The sequence below is a fragment of the Physella acuta genome, unplaced genomic scaffold (genome assembly GCF_028476545.2).
Source record: "Physella acuta isolate Inbredline_101_S28 unplaced genomic scaffold, ASM2847654v3 ptg000607l, whole genome shotgun sequence".
NCBI classification, from domain to species: Eukaryota; Metazoa; Mollusca; class Gastropoda; family Physidae; genus Physella; species Physella acuta.
In genome coordinates, this window is record NW_026732126.1 from 120,669 (window position 1) to 142,474 (window position 21,806).

Genomic DNA, 21,806 nt, shown 5'->3' on the forward strand with positions numbered 1-21,806 from the left:
CATTATGTATTACATACATTGTTGAGATTACTCTGTTTACAGGAGTTGAAGTAAGAACCAACTAGATCTAATTGTAGAGTTAGGCTGAATGGTATTTTTTCTAATGTTAACATGCCTTTTGTTGACAGCAGCATGTGTAGCTGTCATTGTTGACAGCAGCATGTGTAGCTGTCATTGTTGACAGCAGCATGTCTAGCTGTCCTTGTTGACAGCAGCATGTCTAGCTGTCATTGTTGACAGCAGCATGTGTAGCTGTCATTGTTGACAGCAGCATGTGTAGCTGTCATTGTTGACAGCAGCATGTCTAGCTGTCATTGTTGACAGCAGCATGTCTAGCTGTCATTGTTGACAGCAGCATGTGTAGCTGTCATTGTTGACAGCAGCATGTCTAGCTGTCATTGTTGACAGTAGCATGTGTAGCTGTCATTGTTGACAGCAGCATGTGTAGCTGTCATTGTTGACAGCAGCATGTGTAGCTGTCATTGTGGACAGCAGCATGTGTAGCTGTCATTGTTGACAGCAGCATGTGTAGCTGTCATTGTTGACAGCAGCATGTGTAGCTGTCATTGTTGACAGCAGCATGTATAGCTGTCAGCCCTGACTTGCAGTGGCCAGTCCCAGCCCTGGTCAGTGTTGGTCACCTCAGTGTACTGGACAACTGCAGAAGTCTTCTGTAGTTGGCTAGTACACTGGTCTTCCTCATCCCACCCCCTTCTTCCCATTTCATTTTTTATGAACATTGATAATTTGTCAGTCCCCCCCCCCCCCTGCTGTTTCTTCAACTTTGTGACCCAGCTAGGCCAGTTCACTGGTCCACTCCTCCCCCCCCCCCACCCCCCAGTTTTTGTTACACTGTAGTTGGTCAGTCCCAGCCCTCCATCCATGTTGTACATGTAATCATAACCCAAGCTGATATGTGAGCTTCTCCCTGCTACTAATTACAATAGAATAGTTTATATGATACATCAATAGATATTGTGCTTTTTTTCTGCTTGATAGCTATTTATTGTTGAAATAATTACATTTGTACATCTGTTGTTACAACGTTTGTTCATTTTCTTGTGCAAATGTTGGGTGAGCCTGTAACATTAGGCCATGGTACAGTGATGTGGATAATTCTATAGGCCATGGTACAGTGATGTGGATAATTATTGGGCCACTGTAGAGTGGTGTGGATAATTATTGGGCCACTTTAGAGTGGTGTGGATAATTTTTAGGCCATGGTAAAGTGCTGTGGATAATTATTGGCCCACTGTAGAGTGGTGTGGATAATTATTGTGCCACTTTAGAGTGGTGTGGATAATTTTTAGGCCATGGTAAAGTGCTGTGGATAATTATTGGGCCACTGTAGAGTGCTGTGGATAATTATTGGGCCACTGTAGAGTGATGTGGATAACTCTATTAGGACATGGTACAGTGGTGTGGATAATTTTTAGGCCATGGTAAAGTGCTGTGGATAATTATTGGGCCACTGTAGAGTGGTGTGGATAACTCTATAAACGTGATGTTCTACTGATTATATACAGGTTTCGAACTCGAGACTTTCGGGTTAGCAGTCTAGCTCTTTACCGCTAGGCCACTCCGTCCCGTGGATAACTATATAGGCCATGGTAAAGTGCTGTGGATAACTATTAGGCTACAGTATAGCGATGTGGATAACTCCACTAGGCCATGTTAAAGTGCTGTGGATAACTCCACTAGACCGTGTTAAAGTGCTGTGGATAACTCCACTAGACCGTGTTAAAGTGCTGTGGATAACTCCACTAGACCGTGTTAAAGTGCTGTGGATAACTCCACTAGACCGTGTTAAAGTGCTGTGGATAACTCCACTAGACCGTGTTAAAGTGCTGTGGATAACTCCACTAGACCGTGTTAAAGTGCTGTGGATAACTATTAACTTCACTAGATAAAAACAGTTGAACTCCTACTAGACGAATGATGACTTGCCCTAGTTGTATTGGATGCCTAGAACCATATCACACCAGCCGTGTTAATCTTAATGTCCCGCCTCGCCCACCAATAGGAAACGTAAGCCCGACATTGCCAGCTTTAATTGCTGAGACCATAACATCACCGCCGGCGTCTGCCCATCTCGTGGCGGGGGTAGAGCGGAACTAGCCAGCACGGAGAAGAGTTGATCGAGTGGGGCCTGATGAAAATCATCTCACGCTAGATCAATTACCAGCCAGGACATTCATTTCCTCATTAATGTGTAAACTGTGTTAGTGGCCTCTTGTTTACATTTGATTGGCATTGATTGCCAAGCAACTGACATGTTTCGTTATCTCTTTCTTTCTCTCTTTCCCTTTTTTCCTCAACACTTCACCAGTACATATTTGTAGAAGGTCTGAAAACACTATTAGAATATTGCCCGTTTTTTTGTTTACCACGTGTGATTCAATGATATTTTAACCTTGCCAAGACATCACACGTTTCTTGGCCATGAGATATTTATTGTTTGGCCGTGATAACACCTTTGATTTGGCCGTTTGACATGCACACTATATCAAAATATCAACACAAGTCGTCACAAAAATGGACGTCACAAAAGTGTTCCACCCCTTCCTGTAATAACAAAACAAACAAAAAATGGAATTTCTGTTCCTCGTTACTTCTGAGAAATACAACTAAATGTGACTGTTACATCACAGTTTCTTAGCTAATCACCCACTCCCCTAGTGACACACCGTCACGAAAACAAGAACCCCCGTCTTTCCTTCCCCTCCAATGACGTTCTATGGAATCGAGTCAAGGATCCGAACACGAGACTTTTGGGTTAGTACTTGTACGCTCTACCATTAGACCAGAGCGTCTCACATTTTTTTCAAATACTCAATTGCTTCATCGAGAGTCCGGCCCACATGGCACACATTGAATATTATTTTTATTTGACCGCTACTAGTTTATAAAATAAAAAAGAACCAATCAATTCAAGTGACAGGCGAAGTATTTATCTGTCTCTATGACCTTGACATGTGAAAGGATAGTGTGATCAATGTGACCAAAATTAGATGTGGCCTTCAATTTAAATTTTGTTCTGGCAATAACACCAAACTTTAAGACAGCAGACCAAAAACATCCTCGGCACGCTGTTCATTTGCGCTTTTTTTCCGTTTTGCTTTTTGTTTTGCACTTTTTTTCCATTGCGCTTTTATTCCGATGCGCTTTCTGTTTTGCGCTTTTCCCCGTTGCTCTTTTTTTCCGTTGCGCATCTTTCTGGTCACCGTTCATCCTAGCTCTCTCCATCTTGCTCGTTCCCGAGCCAGCATGGTCGTGCTTATTTCGTCTGATGGTAGGGAAAATAAGCACGTTGCTTATTTCCGTACCTTAAGACTAAATAAGCATTACCCACTATCATCAACAATCCTTTTCTTTAAATACAAAAAAGACTGTTGACAAAGTTTAAGTAATTCAGTTGTGTTATGTGCCTCCTGCTTGACGCCACATACACCAGAGGATGGGAGAAAGGTTGGTAAGTTTTACGGTTCATTGCTGATGTTAAATATTAATGCAAGAATTCACGAGTAAAAACGAGATGATTGTGATTAGAATGGACTATTGATCTATGATCGATCTTCCTAGACAATAGGACTAGTCGCTACCTAGCTGGTTTACGTGAAGGAAACAACAACTCATTACGTTTTAGAGCTTTTGTTAATTGAAGTCAAGCTTATTTGGACGATTTTATAATGATAGCTACATCGCCACCACTGATGGGCTATCTGCTCATTAGTTACATCCACTCATTGGTTAGATTGTAGTTCTATGGCCACCACTAACTGGGCCATCTACTCATTAGTTACATCCACTCATTGATTAGATTGTAGTTCTATGGCCACCACTGATTGCCATCTACTCATTAGTTACATCCACTCATTGATTAGATTGTAGTTCTATGGCCACCAATAACTGGGCCATCTACTCATTAGTTACATCCACTCATTGATTAGATTGTAGTTGTATGGCCACCACTAACTGGGCCATCTACTCATTAGTTACATCCACTCATTGATTAGACTGACCACACAAGTGTTTACATATACTCCAGCTGATGGGCTGATCAGAGCTTCCATGTAGTTGATGCACCCCCCCCCCTTCCCAACTTGGGGTATCATGGATCATCAAACACTTCTTCGTTCTTTAAGGTAATATTAAAGGTGATAGATCCATCTTCCTACACAATATAAGGAGTGCGAGTCAAGATGCTATGCATCATATCATCATTTGACTCCGACCTGTCAGTTTTTCTTTCTGAAATTTCCCCATAGCCTTTGTCCACCCCAAAAATTATCTACAAGGCAGCAGTTGTTTGATTTTGGAGTGTTCTCTTCTAGTTGGGTTACTGTCCCCAGCTTATGAGCTTCATCTGGCGTACTTGGGTCTTATTGTGTTAGTAACCATGCGTTTACCTACCCGACCACGCCGTCTCCAGTCATTTAATCAATAGTCCATGAAAATAAAAACTGTTATAAAGGGGGAAGGGGGGGGGGTCGTCCATAAATGACGTCAGATCTTATGAGGTGGGGGGGGGGTGTCGGAATTTTGTGAGGAGGAGGGGGTCAGCGTGACGTCAATGTGTTGCATTTTTTAAAACTCGAGGCTAGTGTGTGTGTGTGGGGGGGGGGGGGTATTAAAATTAAAAATTAATTCTGAGGCCCATGTATAGAATGTTTAATACGAGATAATGGATTATCGTTGGTTTACTCTTCAAGGCTGTTATTTTAACGTTTTTGAGTGTATGTTTTCTGTTGCTTCGGCTTAAAATTTTTGCGGTTAAGCCACGCAGGATTTTTAAGTAATACAACACGATTTTCATCGCAGTCCGTTTGTTGCCATAGAAAGCAGAGAGCGCGTCTTATCTACTGCGTCTATGTGGCCAGGCTTTTCTGCATTGACAGGCAAAGGCTGTGTACATCTGTGCTGATTGGCTCTTGTGGACATTTCATCCTTTTTTTCTCGAGTAAATCTGTTCGGCTAGCCGTTTATAACTCGAGACATATCCATCTTAAGGATGAGATTACCTTGCTGAGGTCAAATCGACACTTGCATTTTTTGGGGTGAAATAATTTAGGCTGGGCTCTGGTTTTTAAAATATTGAACTTTTAGTTTGATGTTTTTTGTTGGCTATGATTTAGAAAAATTGTTTGGTTGAAGTTAACTTTTAAGATGATGTCATCCTGGCTGTTTTGGGCGTAGAAGCGACCCAGCTTTAAAGAGTACCTAGCTGGAATAGAGTAAAGTATGTTAGGTGCGACTGAGACTGGCCACATAATTCTTTCTTATACGGAGATCAAATAAACAGATCAGCTTCATTTCCGGTATTACGTATCGACAAGTTTGAAAAAGCATTTTAATTATTTATTTTTCAAAAAGCCAAAATTTTAAAATATAAAATTAAATTATTAGAAATAATAGTGTTATTGTTTATGTACAGTGTAACTAACAATAGTCACCGCTGCTTATCTTGTAGTTTGAGAACATTTTTCTTACATGCGAAATCGCAATATATAGATGAACTGTGGTAGTTATGGTAAATGTTATATTTCATTGTGGGCTTATCCTCAAATATACCCATGGACGATGGTTGCTTGACTAAAAGAACTTCAAATCCCTCGGGGGGGATTGGGGGCCATGTGTTACGGTCGTTCAAATGCTTATTTAATCTTCTGTGTAGGCCTATATATAGCCCAGCTAGTTTGTTAAATAATTGGTCTGTTTAATCGTGTGGTTTTTTTTATTCTAGTGACCACTGACAGATGTAGGTTCGTTTCCGTCAGACTCTGCATATGGGATTTTCAAAAGTTAAAAAGAGTTGAAAAGAAATGACATTGTCTCCTAGATATACGCTTTAGTGAAGTGATTTAGACCTGCCCTTTGATAACCTTGTATAGCGTGATGTAAGATCTACGCTGAGTTAAGCGGGTACTGTACACGTCACTACTACAGTAAGAAAGATGAAATTTGTATCCCCTAGCGACTGAGAAAAATATCAAGTCAATTTGGAGGCTGCATAATTAATGTGACTCCTTTGTTTAGTATGAAAACTAGAGTTCATTGATTGGTAAAGGTATTGATCTCTGTCAAAGCTGTTAGCGTTTACAAACATTTGATCTAGACTAAGTGTTAGATGTATTCCCTATTCATTCAATTCTTTTTTTTTTAAATAATAAACTATTAGGGTTTTTTTTAATCCGTCTCATAAAAAGCTTGTATTGTAAGCACCTGATATTTTCTAAATGTCACATCACTAATGTCTAAATAATAATCCGGCAAACAATACCCCACAATTAGTTAGCAACATCAACAATATCCACAACTAGTCAACACCACCACTAGTTAACAACATTGACTATTCCACATTACTAGTCAAAACATCAATTACCCAACACCAGTCAACGACTTTAACAACATTAATTATTCCCAACAACTAGTCAACAACATTAATAATTCCCCACAACAAATCAACAACATTAATAATTCCCCACAACAAATCAACAACATTAATAATTCCCCACCATTAAATAACCCGACCCGCAATACCCCATGGTTTATTAACCAAAGCAATTCTCACCATTTGATAACCACACAGCTAATGTCTCACCATTTGATAACCACACAGCTAATGTCTCACCATTTGATAACCACACAGCTAATGTCTCACCATTTGATAACCACACAGCTAATGTCTCACCATTTGATAACCACACAGCTAATGTCTCACCATTTGATAACCACACAGCTAATGTCTCACCATTTGATAACCACACAGTTAATGTCTCACCATTTGATAACCACACAGCTAATGTCTCACCATTTGATACCACACAGTTAATGTCTCACCATTTGATAACCACACAGCTAATGCTTCACCATTTGATATCACACAGCTAATGTCTCACCATTTGATACCACACAGTTAATGTCTCACCATTTGATACCACACAGTTAATGTCTCACCATTTGATACCACACAGCTAATGTCTCACCATTTGATAACCACACAGCTAATGTCTCACCATTTGATAACCACACAGTTAATGTCTCACCATTTGATAACCACACAGCTAATGTCTCACCATTTGATAACCACACAGCTAATGTCTCACCATTTGATAACCACACAGCTAATGTCTCACCATTTGATAACCACACAATTAATGTCTCACCATTTGATAGCCACACAGTTAATGTCTCACCATTTGATAACCACACAGCTAATGTCTCACCATTTGATAACCACACAGCTAATGTCTCACCATTTGATAACCATACAGCTAATGTCTCACCATTTGATAACCACACTGCTAATGTCTCACCATTTGATAACCACACAGCTAATGTCTCACCATTTGATACCACACAGTTAATGTCTCACCATTTGATAACCACACAGCTAATGCTTCACCATTTGATATCACACAGCTAATGTCTCACCATTTGATACCACACAGTTAATGTCTCACCATTTGATACCACACAGCTAATGTCTCACCATTTGATAACCACACAGTAGATGTCTCACCATTTGATAACCACACAGCTAATGTCTCACCATTTGATAACCACACAGCTAATGTCTCACCATTTGATAACCACACAGCTAATGTCTCACCATTTGATAACCACACAGCTAATGTCTCACCATTTGATAACCACACAGCTAATGTCTCACCATTTGATAACCACACAGCTAATGTCTCACCATTTGATAACCACACAGCTAATGTCTCACCATTTGATAACCACACAGCTAATGTCTCACCATTTGATAACCATACAGCTAATGTCTCACCATTTGATAACCACACAGCTAATGTCTCACCATTTGATAACCACACAGTTGATGTCTCACCATTTGATAACCACACAGCTAATGTCTCACCATTTGATAACCACACCGACTCAAGATTTAACCTTACATCAACGTACAACTATAATTAAACCAGAACGAAACGTTAGACAACTCTAATGAAAGTGGACATTATATAACAAATTAAACAACACAGATGAAATATTTTATTTTATTCTATTAGATTCAAACAATATGTGCATTTTAAACAAAAGCAAAAATTTCTTCACGTGATATTGATTTCATAAAGCGTAACATGAACGAAAACTATTTGTAACTAAATTATAAATCTCAAATTTATTTTTAAAAATATAGTTAAAAATGCAAAAAATAAATTGGGATCTATAATAATTATAAAAAATATCAAATAACTATTTGTTTTGGCAGTTAAACTACATTTTCATAATTGTTTCTATTGATTTTATAATCATCTCCTGTTCAAGGTACACACTGGGTAGGGTTTGGGTTTCTGTTGCAAGTCTCTAAAAAAAAAACCGCGCAATCGCCAGAATTGATTCTATTCTCTCATTGATTTTAACTCGGTTGTTCTACACCACTGTCTATCTCTTGTATCAAACAGCGCGGGCCGTACAGCAAACCACCCTAGTCGGAGATTATAAATAAAAAATGAAATATGAACACGATAAGCGGAACGGGCTCTGGAGATTGTTTTTGTGTACGGAACAATCTACATGTTTAAAGGTTTGAATAGCTGAACAGTTTTAGAATACGGAACCATTTGAAATTTGAAGTTTAGTAATAGCTGAGCTTTTAGAATCATAACAATGTGTTTTAGTTTTAGTTACCCAAGACTTTAATTGTTTGGGGCTTGCTGGGTAGGGAGGGAGGGGGTAGGGGAAGAATTGGCGGGTGAGGGCGGTGGGGGCTACGTTAAAAATCACAACTCTTCCAAACAACTTGAGATTATGCTTGAGGTTAATTCTTGCCTTTGAAAGCACGCATGGCCTGTAAGTATAAAAAATAAAAACTGTATTACACACGTGTGTGAGCCGTAAATCTAGTTTGGATGGGAATACGTGCGGTTGTAAATATAGAACAACATAAATGACAATGATATATTATAACATATATGGTGGGGGGGGGGGATGGGCAATTGAATGTGTTGGAGAGGGCAATGAAAAATAGTGATGTGCCGGCTGCAACATCATGATGTGTAGGTTTCAACATCCTGATGTATAGGTTTCAACATCCTAATGTGTAGGTTTCAACAACCTGATTTATAGGTTTCGACATTTTGATGTATAGGTTTCAATGTCCTGATGTGTAGGTTTCAACATCCTGATGTATAGGTTTCAACATCCTGATTTATAGGTTTCAACATTTTGATGTGTAGGTTTCAATGTCCTTATGTGTATGTTTCAACATCCTGATGTGTAGGTTTCAATGGCCTGATGTGTAGGTTTCAATGTCCTGATGTGTAGGTTTCAATGTCCTGATGTGTAGGTTTCAGCATCCTGATGTGTAGGTTTCAATGTCCTGATGTGTAGGTTTCAACATCCTTATGTGTATGTTTCAACATCCTGATGTGTAGGTTTCAATGTCCTGATGTGTAGGTTTCAATGTCCTTATGTGTATGTTTCAACATCCTGATGTGTAGGTTTCAATGTCCTGATGTGTAGGTTTCAATGTCCTTATGTGTATGTTTCAACATCCTGATGTGTAGGTTTCAGCATCCTGATGTGTAGGTTTCAATGTCCTGATGTGTAGGTTTCAATGTCCTGATGTGTAGGTTTCAGCATCCTGATGTGTAGGTTTCAATGTCCTGATGTGTAGGTTTCAACATCCTGATGTGTAGGTTTCAATGTCCTGATGTGTAGGTTTCAATGTCCTTATGTGTAGGTTTCAATGTCCTGATGTGTAGGTTTCAACATCCTGATGTGTAGGTTTCAATGTCCTGATGTGTAGGTTTCAACATCCTGATGTGTAGGTTTCAATGTCCTGATGTGTAGGTTTCAATTTCCTGATGTGTAGGTTTCAACATCCTGATGTGTAGGTTTCAATGTCCTGATGTGTAGGTTTCAACATCCTGATGTGTAGGTTTCAACATCCTGATGTGTAGGTTTCAACATCCTGATGTGTAGGTTTCAATGTCCTGATGTGTAGGTTTCAACATCCTGATGTGTAGGTTTCAATGTCCTGATGTGTAGGTTTCAACATCCTGATGTGTAGGCTCCTACAAACTACAGCGCTTACACCGTAGACAACCTGATCTTTTCAGGCGGATATCCTAACATCATTATAAAATTAATTAGCGTTGATTAATTAATCAATGCTGTGACACATCCGCGAACACCCTAAGGCGGTAACACCAGATCTGAGTAGGCTCCTCCACAACATACTTTTTATATCAAACGATGAACAATACAAGTCAATGCACGTGAAGTATTGTTAAAATTGGACTGCATTTGGAGTTGGGGGGGGGGGGCGACATTTCATCCAGGGGCGTTTCTTTTTGTTAGGTGAGGAGTTAGGGGTATTGTGAGTGTAAAAAAGCTGGTATAATTGTATGTCATCATTTATGGGCCCATACACACTAGTATGTTATTCTGTGCTGTGGGTAAAGCAAGGAGAACCTTGCTGATGTCGCACGTAGCGTTACTAAACTCAGTTCTGTTGGAGTATGTTCACATGATCGCGATGATTAAAACATGAACACGTCTCAACTTCTCCATTAGATCAGTTCATGCGGTGGCTGAGAGACTTGGAACAAGAGCAGGAATAAACAAACTTGCAAGCATTGTTTCTTCCAGACTTTTTTCTCCGGGGGGGGGGGGGGCACTTGGAATTTTCGGGGGGGGGGGGCGGTAGACTTACTTTGGGGGGGGGGGGGACACTGTTAAAAGTATATATTTTCTATATAAATTATATAAATTTCATTTCGTTTAGGGGGGGGGGGGGCAAAGACCGATGAGATGTCTGGAAGAAACTCTGCTTGCAAGAGAATGGAACAAGATGTTTGATAAGGGACAGATAATGACGGGCCAGACAGCATTCGTGATTCAACAGTGACTAGATGCACACATCGAGAGTGACTAGAAGCACACATCAAGAGTGACTAGAAGCACGCATCAACAGTGACTAGAAGCACACATCGAGAGTGACTAACAAACGTGACTATATGTGCGCACTAAAATGTTATTGGATACACGCACTAAATTGGGTAACTGGATGCGCGCACTAAATTGGGTATCTGGATACACGCACTAAAATGTAATTGGATGCACGCACTAAATTGGGTAACTGGATGCGCGCACTAACAAGAGTGACTGGATGTACGCACTAACTGGAGTTACTGGATGCATGAACTGAGCAACTTGATTGGGTGCACGCACTTGTATAAGATACCACGTCTAGATGCACGCACTAACAAGAGTAGCTAGATGCACGCACTAACAAGAGTAGCTAGATGCACGCACTAACAAGAGTAGCTAGATGCACGCACTAACAAGAGTAGCTAGATGCACGCACTAACAAGAGTAGCTAGATGCACGCACTAACAAGAGTAGCTAGATGCACGCACTAACAAGAGTAGCTAGATGCACGCACTAACAAGAGTAACTAGATGCACGCACTAACAAGAGTAGCTAGATGCACGCACTAACAAGAGTAGCTAGATGCACGCACTAACAAGAGTAGCTAGATGCACGCACTAACAAGAGTAGCTAGATACACGCACTAACAAGAGTAGCTAGATGCACGCACTAACAAGAGTAGCTAGATACACGCACTAACAATAGCGACTGGATGCACGCATTAATATGATTTAGAGAATATCCCGCACTTACAATGACCTTTCTACATTACATAGGGACTGGTTAGCTTCAGTACTAACACAGCTAGTTAATTATCTATCCATCCCGTAAGACAAAGCAAGATTCCGGTCAAAGCAGTGCTAAACAGACAAAGCAGTTTCTCCTTTAGGGTGGATCAAAAGATGACATGAAACAAAAACTGTGCAAAACTAAATCACAGAAAATTATAATTAATTATATAATTATTCACTGACGAATGAAGACTCCTCATTATATATATATATATATATATATATATATATATATATATATATATATATATATATATATATATATATATATATAATGTATATGTATAAAGCACCTTTTGAATCCACACTGAAGGTTAGAAAAAAAAGAACGCTAACTTTTTACTCATACAAAAGATGAAAACAACAAGATCTCGAGAAAAAACAATAATTTGTAACAAATTAAATCTGAATTACAAAGATTAACGTATACAAAAATAGAGTAAGATAGAATCCAATACGAAAACAAAGAGACGTCTGATTGTGACCAGAAATGACACGATTAAGGATCGGCCGCGTTGTCCAACTCGTTCAGATTTAATTAGTTTTTATGTAACCGAATATATGTGAAATGATTTTCTAATTTAACCGAATAAAGGTGAAATGATTTCCTAAATTTAACCCAATACATGTGAAGTGGTTTTCTAAGTGTAACCGAATTCATGTGAAATGTAACTCAACGAGTGCTGAAGGAAACTATTGTTGAAATCTACAACAAATCAGTGAAAGATAATATTGTTGGAATTCCCAACAACACCAAAAAAACTATAGGTACAATCCACACTCAAAGAAGAGTGGGAAACAAAAGTTGAAATATAAAACCAGGAAATTTTGGAATCCACAGTTAAATTAAAAAATGTTGAAAACTGTAGTTGGAATATCTACGACGACAAAACAGAAACTATGTTCACCGGTTAAAAAAACCAATTGAGATGGCTGTAAGTAATTTGATGATATAATTAATATTTTTGTTAGATCGGACGTTGTTCTATTTTGTCAGAGATGACGTCATTATATGAGAAATTTACTATCTGGCGCCGTCTGTATTGCCAGCTGAGAATGTTATCTCTCTTTCTCCCTCTCTCCATCTCTCCATCATCTCTCCCTCTCTTGTATACGGTCATTATCCTCTCAATCTTCTTTGCTCAACTAGCCTTAGAGACTGGAACAGTGTTAAACATCTCTCTCATTCTGCCCGGCTTTTACTTCCTCCTCCACTGCATGGCATTAGCTGGTTAGGGCTACCTAAGGTCCCGGGTTTTGAACTCGTGACTTTTGGGTTAGAAAGTACGCGTTAACTAGAGGATGGTAGCAACTCATGTAAAGTGGCCCACACGTATGACGTCAATTAATGTTAGAGCTCAACTAATCTCAGGGTGACGTCACATACTTTAGGTAGACGTCAAGTTATCTAGAAGGACGTCATATAATGTATAATGTCAACCAATCTAAAAGGACGTCAACAAATGCAGAACGTCAACTATCTAGAAAGACGTCAAAAATACGTGAACTATTGTAAATCGTCAACAGACGTTGAACGTCCAGTATTCTAGAACGAATCCACTACAAATGGGCTACAAGACATTACCCCCCCCCCTGGAAATTTCCCCCCCCCCGGACATCCCCCCCCCCGTATTTACCCCCCGGGTCAATTACCCCCTGTCAATTACCCCCTGTCAATTACCCCCCCCCCCCCCCCCGGGGAATTACCCCCCCCCCCCCCCCCTCTCAAGTTAGAATCCTAACTCTAACTAGAATTCTATAACTTTATACTACTTTAATCCAAACCTTAAGAAAAAGACCAAAAACTAAGCATCCACCTTAGCCTAAAATTTAACACAAAACTAAAACCAACGCTAGACACAACCCTAACCCTAACCCTAACCCTAGCCCTAACCCTAACCCTAATCCTAACCCTAAAACCTAACCCTAACCCTAACTCTAACCGTAGCCCTAGCCCTAACCCTAACCCTAGCCCTAAAACCTAACCCTAACCGTAGCCCTAACCCTAACCCTAGCCCTAAACCTAACCCTAAACCTAACCCTAAACCTAACCCTAAACCTAACCCTAAACCTAACCCTAGCCCTAAACCTAACCCTAAACCTAGCCCTAACTTTAACCCTGTCCGGGGGGTAATGTCCTACTGGGCGGTGGGTAATTGACAGGGGGGTAATTGACAGGGGGGGGTAATTACTCTGGGGGGGGGTAATGTCGGGGGGGGGTGGGGAAATGTCCGGGGGGGTAATTGACAGGGGGGAAATGCCCTGTTCCCCTACAAATGATGCCATACAAATGAGCAGACACGTGAAACAAGAACTCACCGAGTAGGTGTACTGGCACTTGCCCAGCACCTGGTTGTACGCCATCCCTTTCCGGCACCACTGGCGCTTGCTGACCGCCCCAGAGAGTAGCTGGTCCAGTAGACCGAGGTCCGAGCTACGGACGTCCTCTAGCTCGTCCCCCACATAGCCGCCGTCATAGCTCCTCCGTGTCCTGACCGGGGGGCTGGCTAGCACGGTGGTCCCTGTGATAACAAGTTGATGGTGTAAGGTTAGGGTGGGTGGGTGGTGTAATGGTGGTAGGGCTAGCACGGTGGTCCCTGGGATAACAAGTTGATGGTGTAAGGGTAGGGTGGGTGGGTGGTGTAATGGTGGTAGGGCTAGCACGGTGGTCCCTGGGATAACAAGTTGATGGTGTAAGGGTAGGGTGGGTGGGTGGTGTACTGGTGGTAGGGTTAGAGGGTGGTGTACTGGTGGTAGGGTTAAAGGGTGGTGTACTGGTGGTAGGGTTAAAGGGTGGTGTACTGGTGGTAGGGTCAGAGGATGGTATACTGGTGGTAGGGTATGTGTTTGATATATACTGGTGGTAGGGTATGTGTTTGGTGTATACTGGTATGTATAGGGTATGTATTTGGTGATATATTTTCGAATGTGTATAGTACTCTCTAATCGAATAAATAATAAATAAATAATGTAATAAAATACAGCCCCAAACGGAATGGTGGATACATTATAAAACACGAAGGGTTTGTCTAAAATGTTGTGATATTTTATCATATTTGGTATGATGATTACATAATAAAACATGATATATTTATATACTTTATTTTTTCGTGGTTCCTAGAACTTTTTTACTACATATGTTAATACGATGAGTGCCGGTCTAAGGAAACTTATTTTTTCACATTACGTTGAAAAGGTGTGAGTCAATATTTTTGTGTCATATTAAAAACTAAACGTGCGGCTTTGTGAAATTAGGAAATTGTAAACATAAAGTGTCTTAAAGGGACTAGCTCATTTAAAAAGGTCATGGCCACCCCACCCCACCCCACCTGCCTACGCATCTGTCCACAAACACTAAAAATGTATAGATTCAGCGTAAAGTGCATTGTTCCATATTTCATTATCTTCAACACCGTTTGTGTTTAATTTCCTTTTATTTGGTGTCAGGTCAGAGATCTAAAAAAATGCAAATCCCCACAACTCTGTCGTTATAGAAACGAGTTACTTTATCCTGAGCTGTAAACAAATTACATCACACACAGGGGGGGGGGGGGGGGGGGCGCTGACTGTATGGACAGACGACAACAGCTCACCGAATCACGTGATCGCTCATTATTTTTGTAGCAGTCCATTAAACGGAAGCTATTTTAAACTTTTGAATAGGTTTCATATTGAGATCATTTCACACCAACAATACAAATAAACGTAAAGGCTGCTTACCAGAAAGCTGAAAAATTTAAAGCTATCAAACAAAATGTTTGCTTCAAGGGGAAGTAATAAACGCCAAGATTTCTCTCTGATTCAGAATTATGGTGTTTCATGCTTGTCGAGATTGCAATAAACACTTTCAAATATTTACAGTAACGGTCAGAGAGCATAAGAGTTGATATTTGTTTAAACTCAATGTTTTTGCTCTATATCGTATTACACATTTCAATCAAGTTATTTACTACTTGCTTATGCCTGTCGCCCTATCTTTGGCAGTCAAAAAAAGCTTTGCAGGTCTATGGCACGGCAGTGTAATGTTAGTAGCAACATCATGTGTTTAACAAATTTCAGCTGTCAGTAATTCTTCACAAAGACATGTAATCTTCCTTTTCGGTTCATTTAGCTGAATTGTATTTATGTACTTTGAAGTAGAATATATCAGGATTTGATAAGCTACAATTTAAATGTTGAGTCTAAATGTTGAGTCTAATGTTGTGTATCTATGTTGAGTATCTATGTTGAACTTCGAATGCTGCAGTCTCTAGCTTATCATGTTGTGTATCTATGTTGTGTATCTATGTTGTGTATCTATGTTGTGTATCTATGTTGTGTATCTATGTTATGTATCTGTTGTGTATCTCTGTTGTGTATCTATGTTGTGTATCTATGTAGTTTTCTATGTTGTGTATCTCTGTTGTGTATCTATGTTGTGTATCTATGTTGTGTATCTATGTAGTGTATCTATGTTGTGTATCTATGTAGTGTATCTATGTTGTGTATCTCTGTTGTGTATCTATGTTGTGTATCTCTGTTGTGTATCTATGTTGTGTATCTATGTAGTGTATCTATGTTGTGTATCTATGTTGTGTATCTCTGTTGTGTATCTCTGTTGTGTATCTATGTTGTGCATCTATGTTGTGTATCTATGTTGTGTATCTATGTTGTGTATCTATGTTATGTATCTATGTTGTGTATCTATGTTGTGTATCTATGTTGTGTATCTATGTTGTGTATCTATGTTGTGTATCTATGTTGTGTATCTATGTTGTGTATCTATGTTGTGTATCTCTGTTGTGCATCTATGTTGTGCATCTATGTTGTGTATCTATGTTGTGTATCTATGTTTTGTATACATGTTGTGTATCTATGTAGTGTATCTCTGTTTGGTATCTATGTTGTGTATCTATGTTGTGTATCTATGTTGTGTATCTATGTTGTGTATCTATGTTGTGTATCTCTGTTGTGTATCTCTGTTGTGTATCTCTGTTGTGTATCTCTGTTGTGTATCTCTGTTGTGTATCTATGTTGTGTATCTATGTTGTGTATCTATGTTGTGTATCTATGTTGTGTATCTATGTTGTGTATCTATGTTGTGTATCTATGTTGTGTATCTATGTTGTATATCTATGTAGTGTATCTATGTTGTGTATCTATGTTGTGTATCTATGTTGTGCACCTATGTTGTGTATCTATGTTGTGTATCTATGTTGTGTATCTATGTTGTGTATCTATGTAGTGTATCTATGTTGTGTATCTATGTTGTGTATCTATGTAGTGTATCTATGTTGTGTATCTATGTTGTGTATCTATGTTGTGTATCTATGTTGTGTATATCTGTTGTGTATCTATGTTGTGTATCTATGTTGTGTATCTATGTTGTGTATCTATGTTGTGTATCTCTGTTGTGTATCTATGTTGTGTATCTATGTTGTGTATCTATGTTGTGTATCTATGTTGTGTATCTATGTAGTGTATCTATGTTGTGTATCTCTGTTGTGTATCTATGTTGTGTATCTATGTTGTGTATCTCTGTTGTGTATCTATGTTGTGTATCTATGTTGTGTATCTATGTTGTGTATCTATGTTGTGTATCTATGTTGTGTATCTATGTTGTGTATCTATGTTGTGTATATCTGTTGTGTATCTATGTTGTGTATCTATGTTGTGTATCCATGTTGTGTATCTATGTAGTGTATCTATGTTGTGTATCTATGTGAAGCGCTGGACTTAATTATTTCCATTGAAATAAAAGCAATCATAAATGTCCCATGTATTCTATATCAGGCTTGTGCCACATTAACGTATTAGCTCTAATGACACTGTAATGACAATTACCCAATTAACCACGTAGATTCCAGAACCATATATTCTCTTAGCGTCGATTTAAATTGTACCCTCCCCTCACTCCCCTATCATTACGACTCAATGAAAGGATGTTTGTTTCTCACACAACCCCCCCCCCCCTAACCCCCCCCCCCCCCACCTAGAACCTCCACCCCAGCTGATTGTATCGGCACCAGACTAGCGTGACCCAGGCTGCTAGCAGGAATCAACGGGCCAATCTCTGCTGCCAGGAAGGCGGTTCCTCCATCGTCAGCTTCACGCTTGCCCATTAGGCTAATTGCCCTTAACCACACACCGTCTCGCTAATTGCCCTTACCCTCACACCCTCTCCACACGAGTTTTTTTTTTTTTTTTTACAAACAAACTCTGTAACAAATATAAACATTTTTATCGAATTTAATCTCATCGTGTGAAACTGTAACGGCAAATTTGGAGCTGGTACAATTAAAGTTTTAAAAGTTATCGAGCTGCTAATCTGCTCATGTAGATATAATGAAATTAAAAGAAGTTTAAATATAAATTGACATCAAAATGTTAAACCACGGTTAAAAGAAACGAATGCGAAACTGTATGATTTAATCAAGTGTAAGCCACGAGGAAGTCGCTGTGTCTACTGTTATTTTAGTGTAGGGTTCTGGATATGTTGGACAGGATGGGGGGGGGGGGGGGGGACGTGGAGACATGTTCAGCTTGCTGCAGGGACCAACGTTATTGGATAAAATGTCCATTTTTGTTTTTGTTGGCGCACAATCAAGTGGAATTTATTGTATTTATTTGAGGCAGGGGCGGGATGGGGGAGATGGAATTTAGTATTGGTGATTAATGAGGAAATTATAATTGATTTCTTTTCTCTTGGTTAGTCGGAAATGCTATTGCACCATGTTGGAATATGGGCCGCATTGCTATGACTAGCTCACGGGCTGAGGGTTTATTTAGTGCAGAGTCGGAATATGCGCCTTGTGGGTATTGATAGAGTACACACTAACAGAATAAGCGCAGTAAAAATAATACTTGTCAGAATTACTTGGCGGGGTCGTTTTATTTCTTACTTGACCAATATACCAGAACCCAACGACATCACGACCTCCCAGCGACCTAGTGTCAACTGACCATCGACCAGCCACTTCAAAGTGTATCAGAAGATGAGCATATCACGTTTGATGTGCTCATCTCCTACAATTATCACAATGTCTCCAGCTTCTAATTGGTCCCCCATAATAAAAAAAAAATATTTAAAAAAACAAGCAAGCAAGAAAGAGCAGGAGGGGGCGGCCGGCAGACGATGACTGAGAAATTAGATTAGCCCCCCCCCCCCCCCACCAGCCACAGATATGACATATTACATTGACGATACATCTGGGCAGTCGAGGGGCTCTTTCAGACAGCTCCGTTGGTTTTTTTTAATGCTGTTTGTGTATTGGCCTTCTACTTGCTTTATCCTTGCCAATATTTACTTTATCCTTGCCAATGTTTACTTTATCCTTGCCAATATTTACTTTATCCTTGCAAATATTTACTTTATCCTTGCCAATATTTACTTTATCCTTTCCAATGTTTACTTTATCCTTGCCAATATTTACTTTATCCTTGCAAATATTTACTTTATCCTTGCCAATATTTACTTTATCCTTGCCAATAGTTACTTTATCCTTGCCAATATTTACTTTATCCTTGCCAATGTTTACTTTATCCTTGCCAATGTTTACTTTATCCTTGCCAATATTTACTTTATCCTTGCCAATGTTTACTTTATCCTTGCCAATATTTACTTTATCCTTGCCAATATTAACTTTATCCTTGCCAATATTTACTTTATCCTTGCAATGTTTACTCTATCCTTGCAATATTTACTTTATCCTTGCCAATATTTACTTTATCCTTGCCAATATTTACTTTATCCTTGCCAATATTTACTTTATTCTTGCCAATATTTACTTTATCCTTGCCAATGTTTACTCTATCCTTGCCAATATTTACTTTATCCTTACCAATATTAACTTTATCCTTACTAATATTTACTTTATCCTTGCTAATATTTGCTCAATCCTTTGAAATAAGTAATCTAACCTTATCAATATTGATCTTAACTTATCCTTATCAGATATCAATCGGTGTGTACTAGACTGACGTATGTCTACGTGTTTACTAGACCAATTAATACCTATATCCGTGTGTACTGACACATCCTTTGTAAATAGCATACAATTAAACAGCATTATTACGAAGCACAGTTCCACTTCTCTAGTAAAACCAGTCAAAATGTGAAGTACAGCTCCACATCTCTAGTAAAACCAGTCAAATTGTAAAGTACAGCTCTACATCTCTAGTAAAACCAGTCAAATTGTGAAGTACAGCTCCACATCTCTAGTAAAACCAGTCAAATTGTAAAGTACAGTTCCACATCTCTAGTAAAACCAGTCAAATTGTGAAGTACAGCTCCACATCTCTAGTAAAACCAGTCAAATTGTAAAGTACAGTTCCACATCTCTAGTAAAACCAGTCAAATTGTAAAGTACAGTTTCACATCTCTAGTAAAACCAGTCAAATTGTGAAGTACAGCTCTACATCTCTAGTAAAACCAGTCAAATTGTAAAGTACAGTTCCACATCTCTAGTAAAACCAGTCAAATTGTGAAGTACAGCTCTACAATGGCCATCATCAGGCACCGCCGGGCTGTAAAGCACATGTTGTCAACCTTAGAGCACCGAGTTTGAACCCTGGGCAGATGAGGCTGGTAGGCTGGGGACAGCTGGGAGAGATAACTTCCAAATCAAACAGTAATGGAGCCCCTTAGCGATTGGATTACCAACTCCGGTTTCCTTTTGGCAGCTTCTTCAACACAGCTGATGCAAAATTGTATAAGTAACGTCTTGTCCCTTGGGTCCATCAGCTGTGTGGTGGGTAATGGGTGGGGGGGGGGGGGGGCTGATACATCAGGCTCTTCTCGACTCGCTACCCTGGCTTTGCACCTTGATTTCCAAGGCGCAGGCATCCAATAGTCTATCAGATAACATACCCACTTACTTATTTATTGCCATGAATTATATTTCCCTGCTATGCTATTAACATCCAAACTAATAGTTTTCAAGCTGATGTAATTATAACGCAATATGTGGTAGCGTACTGTAAAAAAAAATCTTGCAACTTTTTAAAACGATGTAAAAAAAAAGCCGAGAAAATGAGCCGGCAGCCGGAAAATGCCGGTAAAAAAACCGAGTTGAAAACGTAAGGGCTCTTGAACTTGCAGGCGGATGGAGGAAAACTTTCAAGCTTTTCTACCCCGACAGGTCTTTAATTGGAATAATTTTTAGTCGTTTTAAAATCAGCTTGTCCAAAAATATGTGGCAGGATTAAAAACCAATTTCCAGGGGAAATGAATTCCTCGTGTATTAGGTATTCACGCGGATAAGTGAACACTTGGTTTTATAAATTGAGAGTTTAATTGTAGTGGTTAGTGGAGAACAGGCTAGCTGGGTAGGAAATTGGAGGACGGAGACAGAGTAATAGGATAGGAGGGAGTGCGAACAGTTTTTTTGTGTTAAAATTAGGGTTGGGTAAGGGAAAAGGAGGTAAGATGTAAAATTCGTCAGTGTGTATGCAGAGTTTCTTCCAGGCATCTCTTCAGGCCCCCCCCTCCCCTCCCCCCCCCCCCCCCACCGTCCGAAGGAAATGGAAAACTATATATATATAGAAAACATACTTTTACCAGTGTCCCCCACCCCCCGGAAAATGTTGTCCCCCCCCCCCTCCCCCGAAAATATCACGTGCAACCCCGGAGAAAATAGTCTGGAAGAAACACATGTAAAGTTGTATGCAGGTGTTCACAGAATCTGCGACACTGAAGCTGTCGGCAAATTATGTCACATTGGATACATTTAAGATGGCGTGTACCAGTGGCGGAACTAGAAAAAAATGGCCACCCCGCAAAACAAATTTCTGGGCCCCCCTATATATGTATGTATATATATATATATATATATATATATATATATATATATATATATATATATATATATATATATATATATATATATATATATATATATATATATATATATATATATATATATATATAAAGCAAAGTGGTCAAGTGCCCGATAGGGCACTTCCCGGCGCCGCAGGCGCGTCAAATTTGGCACGATGGTGCCTTCGGGCGATGGAACACGAGGGCCGGTGACGGTTGGCCGAAAAGTCTACGGAGAGGGGGTCAAAACTGACCTCGACTGACCGGCGCCTTATATAGGCTATATTACGAAAAAAAATTTTCTCCGACGACCCCCC